The sequence below is a fragment of the Carassius auratus genome, unplaced genomic scaffold (genome assembly GCF_003368295.1).
Source record: "Carassius auratus strain Wakin unplaced genomic scaffold, ASM336829v1 scaf_tig00214963, whole genome shotgun sequence".
Classification (NCBI taxonomy): domain Eukaryota; kingdom Metazoa; phylum Chordata; class Actinopteri; order Cypriniformes; family Cyprinidae; genus Carassius; species Carassius auratus.
Genome location: NW_020527884.1, coordinates 131,151 through 151,010, shown reverse-complemented (window position 1 = coordinate 151,010; position 19,860 = coordinate 131,151). Strand labels below are relative to the sequence as shown.

At 39.7% G+C, this 19,860-nt stretch overlaps 1 protein-coding gene across 1 annotated transcript in view; it reads left to right on the top strand.

The window, feature by feature from the left end:
• LOC113093309 (zinc finger protein 239-like) overlaps positions 1–19,860 on the top strand; it is a 56,625-nt gene that overhangs the window by 11,810 nt on the left and 24,955 nt on the right. The gene's annotated exons all lie outside the window — the stretch shown is intronic.

Below are 19,860 nucleotides of genomic sequence, written 5' to 3'. Positions count from 1 at the left end.
ATTCCAAATAAAGGACGCAATTAAAGAATCTATTTTGGTAAAAAATTTCTTATTAATCAAAATTGGAACACACTGAAATAAAAATAAATATTTCGGCAAAACATTCATTCTGATAATATTAATTCGGCCAGCGAGAGAGATCGGGAGATTAGACCACCTCTCGATCTGTTGCTCCGTTTGTTTATATAGGTTCACAAAGTTTTTGCTGAAGAGGCCAGATATTTCCTGTGTGATATTTATTCCGAGATATTTAAAACAGTCTGAAACAGCGAACGGAAAAGGGGTGAGCATATGTACTTGATCTTTTGCTTTAGAGCTGATAGGAAATAATATGCTTTTTGACAGGTTAATTTTATATCCTGATACTTTCCCGAAGTCAGATAGCATGGTCATAAATTTTGGTAGAGTCCGAGATGGATCTGAAATATACAGAAGCAGATCGTCCGCATATAAGGACACTTTATGCTCCCTATCTCCTCTTACAATCCCTTTATAAACCCCCATAGAGCGCAGCAAAATAGCAAGAGGTTCTATGACCAGTGCGAACAACAAGGGAGACAAAGGGCAGCCTTGTCGTGTTGAACGGTGAAGAAGAAAAGAGCAAGAGTCCATATTATTTGTGTGAACACATGCTTTAGGCTGAGCGTAAAGTAGCTGAATTAAAGAAATGTAGTAGGGGCCAAATCCAAACCTCGACAGGGCCGAGAAGAGAAAATCCCACTCAACCCTGTCGAAGGCCTTCTCGGCATCTAGTGAGACCAATATTTCGGATACTTCTTTATTTGGATTTTGAGTGTAGATAATGTTGAATAGTCGCCTGATGTTAAAAAATAACTGCCTATCTTTAACAAATCCAGTTTGGTCTGGTGACACAACAGTTGGAAGGACCTTTTCCAAACGCATGGCTAAGATCTTTGCCAAAATTTTGTTATCTACATTCAAAAGGCTTATAGGTCTATATGAACCTGGTTCTAGAGGGTCCTTGCCAGATTTATGGATTAAAGTGGTTGCACTTTATTTTACAGTACGTGTACTAACATGTACTTATAGTGTACTTACAGTATATTTATATAAGAAAGTTCTGGTAATACAAGTTAAGTACATGGGGTAGGGTTAGGTTTAGGGGTAGGTTCAGGGTTAGTACCTAGTTATTACATAGTTATTGTAATTACTATAATAGGTACATAGTATGTACATGAGGAATAGGACTGTAAAATAAAGTGCTACCATTAAAGTGATGCGTGCATCGTATAATGTTGGAGGTAGAGAATTTATAGTCAATACTTCATTATAGACACTTAAAAGAAGTGTTGAAATTTGATCTATAAAAGCCTTGTAAAATTCAACACTGTAACCATCAGGGCCAGGGCATTTAGAGTTTTGCATACACTGTATAGCTTGTTTTATTTCTAAGTTTGAAATAGGTTGTTCTAATATTTTTTTGTTTTCTAAACTTATAGTAGGTATCTGAAGGTTATCAAAGAATTGTTCTATTAAATTTGAATCATTATTGGATTCTGAAGAATATAATTTAGAATAGAAATTCTTGAATGTGTCATTTATTACTTTGGGATTGGTTGTTGTCTGACCAGAATCCGTTCGTATCTCTGTAATTAACCTTGACGTTGCTTCTTCTTTAATTTGCTGGGCTAATAGTTTACCTGTTTTTTCCCCATACTCATAATTTTTGTGTCTTAATTGTGTCAAGAATTTAGTCGTTTCTGCTGTGTAAAGTAAATTGAGTTCAGTCTGCAATGACTGCTTTCTTTTATAAAGGTCTGGTGTGGGGGAGTTGGCATAAACTCTGTCAATTTCTTTAAGTTCTTGGGTCATTTTCAACTCCTTTTCCCTTCGCTGCTTATTTTTCAAGCTATTCAAGCAAATAATCTGGCCCCTCATGTATGCTTTAAATGTTTCCCACAAGGTGGATCTTTTGATCTCTGGATCATCATTTGTGTGCAAAAAAATATCAATTTGTTTTTGCAGTTCTTCTATTACTTTGTCATCTGATAAAAGAGCATTATTAAACCGCCATTTTTAAGTTGTCGGGACATGCCCCATCTCTATGTGGAATGATACTGGACTATGATCAGATAACATAATAGCTTCATAATCACAATGTTTGATTTTTGTTAAATTTGCATAATCAATTAAGAAGAAATCTATTCTAGAAAACGAATGGTGAACCGGAGAGAAATAAGAATATTTCCTTGTGTTGGGAGATAAAACTCTAAATGGATCAAATAATTTATAGGTATTCATGAGTGTATGAATGGCTTTAGCGGATTTTGATATGTTGGTTTGTTTTTGTGATGATCTATCAATTATTGGATCTAACACCAGATTAAAATCCCCTCCAATAATCAATTTATGAGAGTCCATATTAGGTAATGCTGCAAAGAAAGAGGTAATAAAAGCCTCATCATCAACATTAGGGGCATATACACTAGCTAGAGTAACTGGTTTATTGTACAATTTTCCTGTGACAATAACATATCGTCCTCGAGGATCAGATACTATTTTTGATGCTAAAAAGGGAATTGTTTTCCTAATAATTATAGCTGTGCCTCTGTTTTTTACAGGGAAATAAGAATGAAATATCTGTCCAATCCATTTAGTTCGTAACCGTTTATGGTCCTGATCTCTCAAGTGTGTTTCTTGCAAAAACCCGATATCCATCTCTAATTTTTTAAGATGGGTCAGTACATTTCTTCGTTTAATAGGTCCATTGAGTCCTTTACAATTCCAGGAAATAATTTTGACCAAATTCTTGTGACTAGATGAGTCTAAAATATAATTTTTAGCCATAACCGTTTAGTTGGGAAAAAAAGAAAAGAAAAACAAAATAATTACTCAGTTTTTTTTTTTTTTTGGACAGTCTCCAATAAAAATCTAAATTATATTCAATTGTAGTGCAGGTAAAAACACAGAACAAACCAAAGTCCCCAAATACAACAAACCCTGTTCCCACCCTGAACTCCCCTGAACTAGCTACTCTGTCAGAACTACAGAGGAAGCGCGTATTCCCAAAAGAAAGGTTATTTATACATTCAGAGAGGTGTGTGAACATTTGACTTTACCACTAAGCTCCTAAACAAAAAAGAAAGTTAAACCAATTTAGTTTTCCAGACCTTCTTAACCATATTTTGGCCAGTACTTATGTATAATGTAACACAGAGTTCCCTAAATTTAAAGCAAGTAAATATTAAAAAAAAATATATTAAAAAAATAATAATAATTAAATAGACAAAATAACAGTAATAGTAAAAAAATAATAACAATAATAATAATAATAATTAAAAACATTTGCCGAAGCATATACATACATATTCATAGTAAAGAAATGAAAGAACTAATAAGTAAAAAAAAAAAAAAAAAAAAAAAATTCTATATATAAAAATAAATGAATAAATTATATAAGGATTCACATTCTTTGGGTACCTGGTTGAGAGCCTGTTACTCAGTTCGTGTAGGCCATTGAATTACCACACGCAAGTGTCCAAAGTAATGTTTTTACGTTTAATGCTCCTTCAGTGATGACGATTTTTTGCTGTTGATAAACCTCTCCACTGCCTGTGGGTCGGTGAAAGAATTTTTTGAACCATCGGTTGTAATCTCCAGCTTGGCCGGGAAAAACATTCTGTACTGGATTCCAGCGTCACGTAGTTTGGCTTTCACTTGATTAAAGGCTGCTCGTTGTCGTCCTACCTCTGGGCTCATATCGGGGAAGATATGAACATGTGTTCCCTCGAAGGACAGCTTGCCTTTGGACCGGGACAACGACATGATCTTTTCTTTATCCGAGTAGTAGTGAAGCCGGGCGATTATGGGTCGGGGCTGTTCACCCTTACGTGGTTTTGGGGCAAGGCTTCTGTGGGCACGATCAATAAGGATGGGGCCGTCAAAGTTTTCTTCACCAAGCACTTTAGACAGAAACTTGGCCACAAAAGCAGTTGGTGTGTTGTTTTCGGACCCCTCTGGGATGTTTAGTATCCTAATGTTTTGGCGGCGGTTCCTGTTCTCCAAATCAATGCATTTTTCCTGAAGTTTCTTATGATCAGCAGCAAGAGATTGGCAAGAATTCTCTAGAGCCACGAGCCTGTCAGAAAATTCTGATCTCAGCTCGGCCCGCAAACTGCCTAGTGAGATTGGGCTTTCTTCTGTTAGCCCCCCGGCTCCACTAGCTTTAGCACCTTCACTTTTTTCTGCGGTGGCAGCGTGGGACTCGACCTCCAGAGTCGTCTGCGTGTATTGTCTACCTTTCCTTTGAGACATTTTAATATCACGGGCGTTGTGGCTCAGTTTGTTTGAAATTAGATGGACTGGAAAATCAAATTTAATACAATTTACACGGAGCTGGTCCTTCGCTCTGCTCACGCCATACGACCGGAAGCGGAAGTCCAGAGTAAGTTTTTTTTTAAGACGACCGTTATTTCACAACGTTCACCTTACTGTTTCCATGGCGACGCGTCAGGCTTGTCACGTGACACACCGCATCTACAGAAACACCGCATGACAGATGGTTCGCTTTTATTTAAAATATCCACAAACTTGTATACCATGTCATGAACAATCTGATATTTCAGTTCATAAATATGTGTAAATGAGTGTTTGGTAGTTTAAAAACCTTTTCTAAATGATCTTGATCGTGATCTGTAATGTGAGACGGGCGCTGCCATGTTTTTTGCGCGCTGTAGTTCAGAGAGTCCTGTCAGTCGGATTTACAGCACGTGAATTCATCAGTTTCTCCTGGAATACAAGTAATAAGTGGCGGGTGAACTGGGTAATGAACACAATGAACTTTATAGTTACTTACACTATGTGTATCTGATACGAATAGGGCTTGGGCGCCAAGTTGCATTCTGGGACGTGGCGGCCATGTTGCCAGCTTCGCAAATGTAAACATACAGCCAGTTGAACGAGAAGAGCAGAGTTGGGAGAAAGAAAAAAAGATGTCAAAATCGCGAAAAGGTTGTGGGATTTATAGGGATACGCTAAATAGGGATGCCAGGGACTGGTATGTGGACAAAATCGGCTCTATTAACGGTTTGGATCCATATGAAATTCCCTACAAATAGTGGAGTACCGACGGAGACTTGTTGCCGCACATTTGCATTACAGATATCTTCAGCTACCTTATTTGTTTTGTGAGCGCCTACACTTCAGAATAGTTCCGAAGCTACAAGTCAAGTCTCATGTACAGTTCACAAATGGATGGGTTCAGGAGCTGCAAATCATAGAAACGGAACAGCGGCAAAACAGTATACAGTAATCCGGTAAGCTGCGCTCCAACGTTACCTAGCTGCTAGTTTAGTTACCGTTAGTGCTAACAACCATTCACACATGGACTTTTAACAATGTGTTTCAAAAGTGTAGTTAGTAACTGTCCACACTCCCGTTTTTCCGGGGTTCTCGCGTATTTGAGCTGTTTTCCCGCTGTCTTCCCGTTTTAGTATTTTCCTGTAAAATATCCCGTTAGCCCCTCCATCAGACCTGTCAAGTCTCTGTGTTGTTGTCCTGTTGCTACTCCTTGTCCTTCCAGCGAAACAGATGTTTTCAAAGCATCGTTTTGCTTACTTGAAAGCAACCTTAGCGTGATGTTGGGCTTTTTAAGATAGCGTGGTTGTTGTGAGAGCACGATTTCATGCCAATCTGTAACTAAAGTCACGTTAGACCTAGCTTCACAAATCGCTTAACGTTAGTTAATGCAGCAGTTTTATTGTACAAATTTTTGCTGTCAGCAGAGGGATAGCAACAAAAAGATGAATGTTGAAATTTCCCGTATTTTGGATGAGTAACTCAAGAAATTTCCCTTATTTTCAATGTTGACTTAAGCTATATAAATTAATATTCAGATGTTACGGTCTCCGTAGTCGCGCCTCCATGCAGGAAAGCGGTGTAAAGTTAATCCATTCTCATTTTATTTTCCCCATGGCTATTATGTGTTGCGCTATTACACTAATTCATCAAATTAAGACGCACGGATGAGAGGGAGTACGTCTAAACACTGCGCAGTAGTCCGAGTGGCAGTAAAGGAGGCATTTAACATGGCGGCCACGCCAAGTAATGACGTCACGACGCCCAAGCCCTATAAAGCACATCTGCAAATTAAATTTGAATGGATTGTTATTGTTGCTTTCATAGACATATGCATGTATTTAGGGAAGTCGTGGCCTAATGGTTAGAGGGTTGGACTCCCAATCGAAGGGTTGTGAGTTCTAGTCTCGGGCCGGACGGAATTGTGGGTGGGGGGAGTGCATGTACAGTTCTCTCTCCACCTTCAATACCACGACTTAGGTGCCCTTGAGCAAGGCATCGAACCCCCAACTGCTCCCCGGGCGCCGCAGCATAAATGGCTGCCCACTGCTCCGGGTGTGTGCTCACAGTGTGTGTGTGTGTTCACTGCTCTGTGTGTGTGCATTTCGGATGGGTTAAATGCAGAGCACAAATTCTGAGTGTGGGTCACCATACTTGGCTGAATGTCACTTCACTTTTTTTTATTTTTCAAACTCTAAATGTATTGTTTTACTAGTATTTACATGTATTTAAATGTCTGAAACCTAAAATATGCATTATATGGTTAATACTACTGCATAGTTGTGATATGAATTTACGATCATTGAGAAAATGTAATACAACAAGCGAATACAAATCAAAAAGTGGCACACTGCAGTGCTGTAATGTAAAATATGTGACCAATCGGACCAATTGTATGCCCATAACATGACCACAGGTATGTACACAGTGTGGGCTGGGTGTGGGCACAGTGGGGAGAGTGTGGGGACAGTGGGGAGAGTCTGGTAACAGTGTGGGCTGGGTGTGGGCACAGTGGGGAGAGTGTGGGCACAGTGGGGGTGGGTGTGGGCACAGTGGGGAGAGTGTGGGCACAGTGGGGGCTGGGTGTGGGCACAGTGGGGAGAGTGGGGGACAGTGTGGGCTGGGTATGGACACATTGGGGAGAGTGTGGGCTGGGTGTGGGCACAGTGGGGAAAGTCTGGTAACAGTGTGGGCACAGTGGGGAGGGTGAGGGGACAGTGTGGGCTGGTTGTGGGCACAGTGGGGAGAGTGTGGGCTGGGTGTGGGCACAGTGGGGAGAGCGCGGGGACAGTGTGGGCTGGATGTGGGCACAGTGGGGAGGGTGTGGGGACAGTGGGCTGGGTGTGGGCACAGTGGGGAGAGTGTGGGCTGGGTGTGGGCACAGTGGGGAGAGCGCTGGGACAGTGTGGGCTGGGTGTGCACAGTGGGAAGAGCGCGGGGACAGTGTGGGCTGTGTTTGAGCACAGTGGGGAGAGCGCGGGGACAGTGTGGGCTGGATGTGGGCACAGTGGGGAGGGTGTGGGGACAGTGTGGGCTGGGTGTGGGCACAGTGGGGAGAGCGCTGGGACAGTGTGGGCTGGGTGTGGGCACAGTGGGAAGAGCGCGGGGACAGTGTGGGCTGGGTGTGGGCACAGTGGGAAGAGCGCGGGGACAGTGTGGGCTGTGTTTGAGCACAGTGGGGAGGGTGTGGGGACAGTGTGGGCTGGGTGTGGGCACAGAGGGGAGAGTGTGGGGACAGTGTGGGCACAGTGGGGAGAGCGCGGGGACAGTGGGGAGAGCACGGGGACAGTGTGGGCTGGATGTGAGCACAGTGGGGAGAGCGCGGGGACAGTGTGGGCTGGGTGTGGGCACAGTGGGGAGAGCGCGGGGACAGTGGGGAGGGTGTGGGGACAGTGTGGGCACAGTGGGGAGAGTGTGGGGACAGTGTGGGCTGGGCGTGGGCACAGTGGGGAGAGTGTGGGAATACTGTGGGCCAAAAGATTGCTCTCTATTCATCCAAAGTAGCGTCCCAGCTAAAAAATGTGGACCTAAGGCACCAGCAGTCCTCACAGTATGCCCACACTTTGGAGGGAAATGTGGACATAAAGCTGTGTAGGGCCTTTGTGGCCTTAACAGATAAAACTTTGTACCTGCAGTACAAATGCTGCAATATTACTATTAAGTCACATGCAGAATAATTATAAGTAGGAGTAGAAGTAATAAATTAAAGATTCATAAATTTCAAATACTTTTATTTATTCACGGCCATGTAATAAATGAAGAAAAACACTGTTCAAAAGTTTAGGATAGGTAAGATTTGTAAATGTTTTTGAAACAAGTCTCTTATGCTCACCAAAACTACATTTACTGGATAAGAAATACAGTTAAAGCAGTAACATTATGAAATATTACAATTTTAAATAACCATAATAAAAAAGTAGTGTTATACTATGATGTTTAATTTTCAGCAGCCATTACTCGTCTTCTGTGTCATACAATCCAAAAGAAATTATTAAAATATTCTGTTTTGGTGCTCAATAAACTTTTTTTTTTAGTATCTCAAAAACAGTTGTGCTGCTTCATTTTTGGAAACAGTAATACATTTATTTTTTCAGGTTACTTTAGAGGTTTTAAAAGAGCAGCATTTTTTTTAATATAAGATTTTTGTCCAACAATGTAATTTTTTTACTGTTGCTTTTTATCAGTAATCTTAAAGAAAAAAACTTTCTGACCCCAAACTATTGAACACTAGAATATGTTGAATAAATTTATAAAACAGAATAATGACCAACTAGAAAAAAAGTTTGTTGAGACAAACTTTAAGTTGGCTTGAGAAAGCCTGACCAGTAAGTTTGAAGAAGTTTAAAGAAGTTAGAAGTTTATAGTTTAAAGTTAGATTGATAGATTAGTTGAAAGAAAGAAAGATATATTAGTTAAAAAAGAATGACAGATAGATTAGTTAGAAAGAATGATATAGATAAGCTCAAATAAAAGAATGATAGATTAGCTTGACAGAAAGAATGCATGCGACTAACATGTTTCTAGCATGATTAGCAAAGTTACTAGCATGTTGTTAGCATGACTAGCATGTCGCTACCATGTTTTTAGCATGACTAGCATGTTACTAGCATGTATATAGCATGATTAGCATTCGAATAGCATGTCGCTAGCATGTTTATAGTATGATAAGCAAGTTACTAGCATGTGGTTAGCATGACTAGCATGCGACTAGCATGTTATGTTTTTAGCTTTATTAGCATTTGAATAGCACATTGCTAACATGTTTCTAGCATGATTAGCATTTGTTAGCATGTTTCTAACATGATTAACATGTTGTTAGCATGTTTCTAACATGATTAGCATGCAACTAGCATGTTGCTAGCATGATTTTTGCATGATTAGCATGTCTTTAGTATGATTAGCATGTTGCTGGCATGTTTCTAGCATGATTAGCATGTTGGTAACATGTTGCTAGCATGTTTCTAACATGACTAGCATGTTGCTAACATGTTTCTAGCATGATTAGCATGTTGCTAACATGTCGCTAGCATTTTTCTAGCATGACTAGCATGATTAGCATGCAACTGGCATGTCGCTAACATGATTTGCATGTTGCTAGAATGTTTCTAGCATGACTAGCATGACTAACATGCGACTAGCATGTTGCTAACATGATTTGCATGTTGCTAGGATGTTTCTAGCATGATTAACATGTTGTTAACATGTCGCTAGCATGTTTCTAGCATGACTAGCATTATTAGCATGTTTCTAGCATTCAACTGGCACGTCGCTAGCATGTTTCTAACATGATTAACATGTTTCTAGCATGACTAACATGCGACTAGCATGTTGCTAACATGATTTGCATTTTGCTAGGATGTTTCTAGCATGATTAACATGTTGCTAGCATGTTGTTAACATGTTCTAGCAAGATTAGCATGTGACTAGCATGTAGCTAGCATGTTTCTAGCATGATTAGCATGCAACTGGCATGTCGCTAACATGATTTGCATGTTGCTAGGATGTTTCTAGCATGATTAACATGTTGCTAACATGTCGCTAGCATGTTTCTAGCATGACTAGCATGACTAACATGCGACTAGCATGTTGCTAACATGATTTGCATGTTGCTAGGATGTTTCTAGCATGATTAACATGTTGTTAACATGTCGCTAGCATGTTTCTAGCATGACTAGCATTATTAGCATGTTTCTAGCATGCAACTGGCACGTCGCTAGCATGTTTCTAACATGATTAACATGTTTCTAGCATGACTAACATGCGACTAGCATGTTGCTAACATGATTTGCATTTTGCTAGGATGTTTCTAGCATGATTAACATGTTGCTAGCATGTTGTTAACATGTTCTAGCAAGATTAGCATGTGACTAGCATGTAGCTAGCATGTAGCTAGCATGTTTCTAGCATGACTAGCATGCGACTAGCATTTTGTTAACATTTTTCTAGCATGATTACCATGCGACTAGCATATTGCTAGCATGTTGCTAGCATGATTTTAGCACGATTAGAATGTTGCTACCATGTTTCTTGTATGATAAGCATGTTGTTAGCATGTTGCTAACATGTTTGTAGGACGACAACCATGCGACTAGTATGTTTCTAGCATGATTAGCATGTTGCTATCATGTTTCTAGCATTACTAGCATGCGACTAGCATGATTTTAGCATGATTAGCATGTTGTTAGCATTTCACTAGCATGTCTCTAGCATGATTAGCATGTTGCTAGCATGTTGCTAGCATGATTAGCATTTGACTAGCATGTTTTTAATATGATTAAAATGTTGCTAGCATGTTTCTAGCATGACTAGCATGCGACTAACATGTTGTTAACATGTTTCTAGCATGATTAGCATGCGACTAGAATGTTGCTAGCATGATTAGCATGTTGCTAGCATGTTTCTAGCATGACTACCATGCGACTAGAATGTTGCTAGCATGATTAACATGTTGCTAGCTTGTTTCTAGCATGACTAGCATGCGACTAGCAAGTTGTTAGTTTGATTACCATGTTGCTAGCATGATTTTAGCATGATTAACATGTTGTTAACATGTTTTAGCATGACTAGCATGCGACTACCATGTTGCTAGCATGATTTTAGTATGATAAGCATGTTATGATGTTTCTATCATGCCTAGCATGTTTCTAGCATGATTAGCATGTTGCTAACATGTTTCTAGCATGATTTTACTATGATTAGCATGTTGTTAGGATGTTTCTAGCATGCCTAGCATGCGACTAGCAAGTTGTTAGTTTGATTACCATGTTGCTAGCATGATTTTAGCATGATTAACATGTTGTTAACATGTTTTAGCATGACTAGCATGCGACTACCATGTTGCTAGCATGATTTTAGTATGATAAGCATGTTATGATGTTTCTATCATGCCTAGCATGTTTCTAGCATGATTAGCATGTTGCTAACATGTTTCTAGCATGATTTTACTATGATTAGCATGTTGTTAGGATGTTTCTAGCATGCCTAGCATGTTTCTAGCATTATTAGCATGTTGCTAGCATGTTTCTAGCATGAATAGCATACGACTAGCATATTGCTAGCATTATTTTAACATGATTAACATGTTGCTAGCATGTCTCTAGCACGATTAGCATGTTGCTACCATGTTTCTTGTATGATTATCATGTCGTTAACATGTTGCTAACATGTTTGTAGGATGACAAGCATGCGACTAGTATGTTTCTAGCATGATTATCATGTTGCTATCATGTTTCTAGCATGACTAACATTTTGCTAGCATGATTTAAGCATGATTAGCATGTCTCTAGCATGATTAGCATGTCTCTAGCATGTTTCTAGCATGACTAGCATGCGACTAGCATGTTGCTAGCATGATTTTAGCATGATTAGCATGTAGCTAGCATGTCACTAGCATGTTTCTAGCATGATTAGCATTCGACCAGCATGTTACTATCATGAATAGCATGCGACTAGCATGCCACTAGCATGTTTCTAGGATGATTAGCATGTTGCTAGCATGTTTCTAGCATGAATAGCATACAACTAGCATGTTGCTAGCATTATTTTAACATGATTAACATGTTGCTAGCATGTCTCTAGCACGATTAGCATGTTGCTACCATGTTTCTTGTATGATTATCATGACGTTAGCATGTTGCTAACATGTTTGTAGGATGACAAGCATGCGACTAGTATGTTTCTAACATGATTAGCATGTTGCTATCATGTTTCTAGCATGACTAGCATTTTGCTAGCATGATTTAAGCATGATTAGCATGTTGCTAGCATGTCACTACCATGTCTCTAGCATGATTAGCATGTCTCTAGCATGTTTCTAGCATGACTAGCATGCGACTAGCATGTTGCTAGCATGATTTTAGCATGATTAGCATGTAGCTAGCATGTCACTAGCATGTTTCTAGCATGATTAGCATTCGACTAGCATGTTACTATCATGATTAGCATGCGACTAGCATGCCACTAGCATGTTTCTAGGATGATTAGCATGACTAACATTCAACTAACATGTGGCTATCATGATGCTAGCATGAATATCATGATGCTAGCATGTTTCTAGCATGATTAGCGTGTTGTTAGCATGTTTCTAGCCTGATTAACATGTTGCTAGCATGTTGTTAACATGTTTCTAGCATGATTAGCATGCGACTGACATGTTGCTAGCATTATTAACATGCATGTGACTAGCATGTTTCTAGCATGATTAGCGTGTTGTTAGCATGTTTCTAGCCTGAATAACATGTTGCTAGCATGTTGTTAACATGTTTCTAGCATGCGACTAGCATGTTGCTAGCATGATTTTAGCATGATTAACATGTAGCTAGCATGTCACCAGCATGTTTCTAACATGATTAGCATTCGACTAGCATGTTACTATCATGATTAGCATGCGACTAGCATGCCGCTAGCATGTTTCTAGGATGATTAGCATGACTAACATTCAACTAGCATTTTGCTATCATGATGCTAGCATGAATATCATGATGCTAGCATGTTTCTAGCATGATTAGCATGCGACTAGCATTTTGCTAGCATGTTTCTAGCATGATTAGCATGTTGCTAGAATGTTTCTTACATGACTAGCATGTGACTAGCATGTTTCTAGCATGATTAGCGTGTTGTTAGCATGTTTCTAGCCTGATTAACATGTTGTTGGCATGTTGTTAACATGTTTCTAGCATGATTAGCATGCGACTAACATGTTGCTAGCATTATTAACATGCAACTAGCATGTTGCTAGCATGATAAGTATGTTGCTACCATGTCGCTAACATGTTTATAGCATTATTAGCGTCTTTCCAGCATGACTAGCATGCGACTAGCATGTTTACAGCATTATTAGCATGTTGTTATCATGTTTCTAGCATGACTAGAATGATTTTAGCATGATTAGCATTTTGTTAGCATGTCTCTAGCATGATTAACATGCGACTAACATGTTGCTAGCATTATTTTAGCATGATTAGCATTTTGCTAGCATGTGTCTAGCATGATTAGCATGCGACTAGCATGTTTCTAACATGATTAAAATGTTGCTAGCATTTTTCTAGCATTACTAGCATGCGACTAGCATGTTGTTAGCATGTTTCTAGCATGACTAGCATGTCGCTAACATGATTTTAGCATGATTAACATGTTGCTAGCATGTTGCTAGCTTGTTTCTAGCATGACTAGCATGCAACTAGCAAGTTGCTAGTTTGATTAGCATGTTGCTAGCAATATTTTAGCATGATTAACATGTTATCATATTTATAGCATGACTAGTATGCGACTAGCATGATTTTAGTATGATTAGCATGTTGTTAGCATGTTTCTAGCATTATTAGCATGTTGCTAGTATGTTTCTAGCATGACTAGCATGCGACTAGCATGTTGCTAGCATGATTTTAGCATGATTAGCATATTATTAGGACAGATAGATAGATTGATAGATAGATATATTTACTATAGTATACCATGATTTACCATGTTCAAGTATGATTTATTGATTCTATTATGATTTACCGCAGTTTACCATGATTTACTATAGTATACCACGATTTGCCATGTTCAAGTATGATTTACTGATTCTAGTATGATTTACGATAGTTTACCACGATTTACCATAGTTTACCATGATTTACCATAGTTTACCATGATTTACTATAGTATACCATGATTTACCATGTTCAAGTATGATTTACTGATTCTAGCATGATTTAGCATAGTTTACCATGATTTACCATAATTTACCAGTTTACCATGATTTACTATAGTATTTCCCACGATTTACCATTGTAACAACATTGAGTTTTACAGCATAATTAACTCAAATGATATATAGGGAATTTGAATAATTAATCAGGAATATGATTAATTTATATCTCAGATGACAGTTACATTAAATTTGATTGATTATGAAAAATAGCTCAATTGCCTATACCAATAAATAATCACAGGGCACTGTAACTTACTCATTAATATGTCAATATTCCATTCTTCATACCAATTATTGTGATATCTCTTACTGTAAATTACTGCAAATCAAACAGTGGTATGTCCAGCAAACCACTGTTGACCTATCGATTTTCAATAAAGTTATCACGCCTTATAATTCAAGGAAAAGTATTCTCTGGCCATGAAAATATTATCCTATCCTTATGATAAATTTAGTTTCTAAATTTAGAGCTTGTAGCTATAGATCAGACATCTCAGTGACTCATAATGTGAGTGGGGTGGAGTCCAAGCCAATCGTCAGTATATGGGTTTTTAATAATTAAACTAGTAGTAAGTAAGTAAGTAAGTAATTTTAATTTATAAAGCACATTTACACACAGCGCAAAACTGACCAAAGTGCTGTACAATGAATAGCTAAAAAGACAATCAAAATATAAACACATAGATTGAATAATCATAATTATATAAAAACATTAATAAAAAATAAGCTTTCAATATCACGTCACACAACACAGAAGTACAGAAAACAAACAGAGGTACCAGGTTAGGGAACAAGGAAAGCCAAGGAATAAAAATGTGTTTTTAACCTGGATTTGAATGCAGCAATGGAGGGGGCAGATCTAATATCCTGGGGGAGCTGGTTCCACAAACGTGGGGCAGCAACTGCAAAGGCTCTGTCACCTCTCTGTTTAAGCCGTGAGCGCGGCACAAGCAGGAGCCCTTTGTTTGAGGATCTCAGTGACCTTTGAACCGAGTATGGTTGTACAAGGTCGGTGATATAGGTCGGGGCGAGCCCATTAAGTGCCTTAAAAACAAACAATAAAACTTTAAACTGAATCCTAAAAGGAACTGGGAGCCAATGCAAAGATGCCAAAATGGGTGTGATGTGCTCGCGCCTCCTAGTGCCAGTTAAAAGACGCGCTGCTGCATTTTGTACTAACTGCAGACGTCTAAGTGATGATTGTGGGAGGCCCAAGTAGAGGGAATTGCAATAATCCAGCCGTGATGTAATAAAGGCATGGATAACTATCTCAAGATCGTTAAAAGATAGGAATGACTTCAGGCGGGAAATCATTCTGAGCTGGTAAAAACTATTTTTAACAACAGAACTAATCTGTTTGTCAAGGCAGAGTTCTGAGTCAAGAATGACACCCAAATTTCTAGCATAGGGTTTGATAAATGGAGTGAAGTTACCTAAATGTTGTACCACAGTGCATCTTGCCTTGGGAGGACCAAACACAATCACCTCTGTCTTGTCACTGTTTAACTGGAGAAAGTTATCAACCATCCAAGTTTTAATGTCTTGGAGACAGGCCAGAAGAGATTGTATGGAATCCCTAGATTTTAGAGGCAAGTACAACTGTGAATCATCTGCATAGAGATGAAAAGAGATGTTATGCTTCCTTATGATGTCACCCAGTGGGAGCATATACAGGCTAAAAAGCATAGGACCCAAGATGGATCCTTGAGGGACCCCATATAAAACAGAAGCAGAGGATGAGGAGAACTTGCCAATAGATACTGAGAAAGTCCTATCATTGAGATAGGAACGGAACCACAGTAATGCAGTCTCCCTACTGCCCACCTGCTGATCAAGGCGAGTAAGGAGGATGTTGTGATCGATAGTGTCGAAGGCGGCACTAATATCCAATAATATCAGGATGGCACTATCACCTGAATCTAGTGTAAGGAGAAGATCATTGGTTACTTTGAGCAGAGCGGTTTCAGTACTATGAAATGATCTAAAACCTGACTGAAAAGGTTCTAGTATATTGTGAGTGGTCAAAAAGGGGAGCAGCTGTGACAGAACAGCTTTTTCCAAAATTTTAGAGATAAAAGGAAGCTTGGAAATGGGACGGTAGTTATTTAGGAGTTTAACATCGAGATCATGTTTTTTGAGCATGGGCTGGACAACCGCATGCTTAAAACATGTAGGGACAGTGCCAGATGCAAGACATAGATTTAAGATGACCAGAATGGAGGGACCGACTACATCAAAAACATCCTTTATAATAGAAGAGGGGATAGAATCAAAAGATGAAGTAGTAGGTTTCATATGTGATACTAAATTCCTCAATTCAATGAGAGAGATGGGCTGAAATTGGTTAAAAGTAGCCAGAACCCCTGAGCAACCAGGTGGAGTAGCAGATGAGGTGGGAGTAAACACTGATCTAAAGTTCTCAATTTTATTAGTAAAAAACTTAAGAAATTCCTCACAGGTATCAGTAGATACATCAACAACTGGGGAATTTGAGGGGTTGATAACAGAGTTTATTGTACTAAATAAAAGTTTAGGTCTGTTTGAGTGTTTACTGATCAAATCAGAGAGGTGCTTTGCTCTGGCTATTTTTGCTGCTGCCTGAAAAGAAGCTAATGCAGATTTAAAAATTTGAAAAGAAACATTGAGATGATCCTTTTTCCATTTCCTTTCAGCTTTACGACAGGCCTGCCTAAGAGAGCGTGTATTCTCATCTAACCAGTAATGAGATTTTAGTTTGGAGCGAGTGTATGTGAAAGGTGCTACAGAGTCAAGTATGGAAGAGCAAGATGAGTGAAAAAGGGTGACTAATTCATCCGGACTAGAGGAGAGCGATGCCTCTGTTGCAATAATAGATGCAACATTACCACTCAAAAAACTATCAGAAAACTGAGTTGCAGTATGAGAATGTATCTGGCGACAGTAATGATCCTGAACTCTGACAGTTTGCTGGGAACTAAAAAGGGTGATGTCAAATGTAATAGGCTTATGGTCAGAGAAAGTGGCCTCCTCAATCACAATATTATCGACATTAAAACCATATGATAAAATTAAATCAAGTGTATGTCCCAGTTTATGAGTAGCTTTATCTATATGTTGCGTAAGGCCAAAGGCCTCTATTACACCAGAGAATTCGCTAACCATAGGTCTATCTGGACAGCAAACATGAATATTAAAGTCACCAAGTATAAGGAGACGATCATACAGTGACAAAAAATGAGAAAGAAAGTCAGAGAATTCAGTTATAAAGTCTTTGTCAGGCTTAGGGGGCCTATAGATCAGTACACAAACCAATGGTGACATAACAGATTCTACAAATACACATTGCAGTTCGAAAGTGGAAAAAGTCCCTGCAAACAGTGCCCGTAATTTAAAATTGTTCCTAAAAACAAGAGCCACACCGCCGCCTCTTCCGACGCACCTCGGCGTGCTAATAAATGAACAATTAGTTGGGCAAAGTTCACTAAAAGCAGACGACTGGCCAACTCCAGCGCTAATCCATGTCTCGGTTAAAAACAGAAAATCCAGATTGTGACGGGAAAAAAAGTCATTCAAAATAAAAGTCTTGTTAGACACTGACCTGCTATTGACCAGGGCCACTTTTGCATTTAAAAAGGCCACAGACTGGGGGCAGCGAGAGTATTCCAGAGAGCGGATGTTCAGCGAGTTCACCCCACCGCTGCGGACACGCAATCTAGGTTTAGCAGAGCTAACGGACATTAGGGGTCGATGATGCGGGGTAATGTGTACGTGACAAGAGTACCTCGAATCCCACGAACGTCGAGCCAAGTAGAGATCCTTCCGACCTAGGATGGCTTCAGAGAGCTGGCAAAGACCTGATTGTACAGGAGAACCACTCGCTCCTCTCCTGATCTTCATTCGGGCGCCTCCACGTTTGCCTCGGCGCCTCCGACGCTTCCTCCGGTTAGAGATACAGCAAGGTAGCCGAATGACGCACTCAGCGATGGGGTAAATCAGCGGAGGGTGACATCCGTCGTAAAGAACAGGGGTCACCAGTGCGTTTCTGAGATCCAGCAAAGTATTCCGATCATATGACCTTGTAGCAACAACGGGACAGTACCGACATAGCGTGAGTGACAACATAAACAAACATAGAAGTTGACGGAGCTGACGGCAAGCCGACCAACACACTGGCGCCATCTTGCTTCCACCAAGTTCAATAGAGCTGGATGTGACCGACTGTAATACATCAAACATCAAATACATCAAACTACAAATCACACAGAGTAAATATGCGTACGACAATACAAACAGTAAGCTTTACAAGACATAACTGAATCCAAATAAAAGAGAGAGAGAGAGAGAGAGAGAGAGAGAGAGAAAATAGAATGAGATCACATAAGGAGCTCAGGTATGGAGACCGGCGCACGCTGGAGCACGTGGTCTTTTGTTCTGTCCTCGCGCGGTATTTGAAAGGTTCGACAAACAATGTTCCAGAATTCGTCTTCCTTGCGTGGAGAGGCGAATAGTTGAATAAACTTAGTAAAGAAAAGAAAAGAAACAACAAAAACGAAAGCTTCCAAAGGAGCCATTAAAATGGCTTTTTCTCTCAGCCCCTGTGCTGAGGGGGTTTGCGCTATGAGCGCGGCCTGTGGCCGCGCGGAAGCAACGTTGGTCGCACAGGAGAGCAGCGTGTCCGAGAACAGAGAAGGAGAAGAAGAGAGAGGGCGGACCTTGTTCGGTCGTTCTTATGGCTTGAAATGGTTCACGCCCCTTTTTCGCGTAAACAGCCAATGAAAGTCCGCGATCTGAAGCGGAGGGAAAAGTTCCTTTGTCTCTGTGGAGACAACCCCCTGGAGATCTAGGGCTTGTCCAAATTCCAGGGATTATTCTAGCAAGTTTGTAATTCAGATTACATATTTTTTTCATTACTTTGCTCTAGATAAATGGGTCTGTCAGAGCATGACGATTAGAACAATACTAAACATATATATAAATGATCAAAACATGAAGTTACATTCAAATGCAGAATTACACATATTTAAAGATTTGATTAACACATGATAACACTGCAGATAGTCCCAATTTATATGGGAAATTTCTAATGCACCGCAAAATCAATAACATACACATTAAGACTACATTTGAGTACATTTTACCATTCTTTTGTAAGGATTAGGTTTCCTGTCCTGTGTAGTCCTGTGTGGTCGTAAAGTTTTACGACCTGCAGGGGTGGGGGTTGCAGAAACATGGCTCTCTTTGAGAAAGTTAAAATGAGGAGAGACATTTCCTAAAGTATAAGCTAGCAACTTATACTCTTCACATAACAAGAATTAACCATTTTATGCAATCCATAAACATATTTAAAATACATATTAATAAGGACTTACAAAAGTAAGGAACTTTACGAAAGGTTTCCTTTGTCTCCAGTGTGTTGGAGGAATTTGGGGGGGGGGGGGGTTTCAGGTCTCCTTTGAAGCTCGCCCACGTGACTCTGGAATTTCTTGTCGTAAAATAATTTAAGTCCAGCCAGGCTGGCGCCAGGCTGAATTTAACCCATGAATCGATGACTTGCATATGTGTTACACCATGTTCAAGTATGATTTGGAGCTTGGGTCATCTGAACATCCTGTCAATGAAAGTCTATGGGCATTTTTATGATTTGTAATATTAATTTTTAAGAAAACCATAACTCAAACCAGTCTGAAAAGATATAGCACACCGAGTCAGAACAGTATGAAGGTCTGACCCGAGTTTGGAGTATGTAGCTTGAACGGTCTAGGAGGAGTAGGTGTCCAAAAAGTTTCCGGCCAGAAAAATAATAATAACTAGAATTAAAAGTTAGTGAACTAACTTTGATGTTGGCTTGGCCATCTTGGCCATGGGGCAAA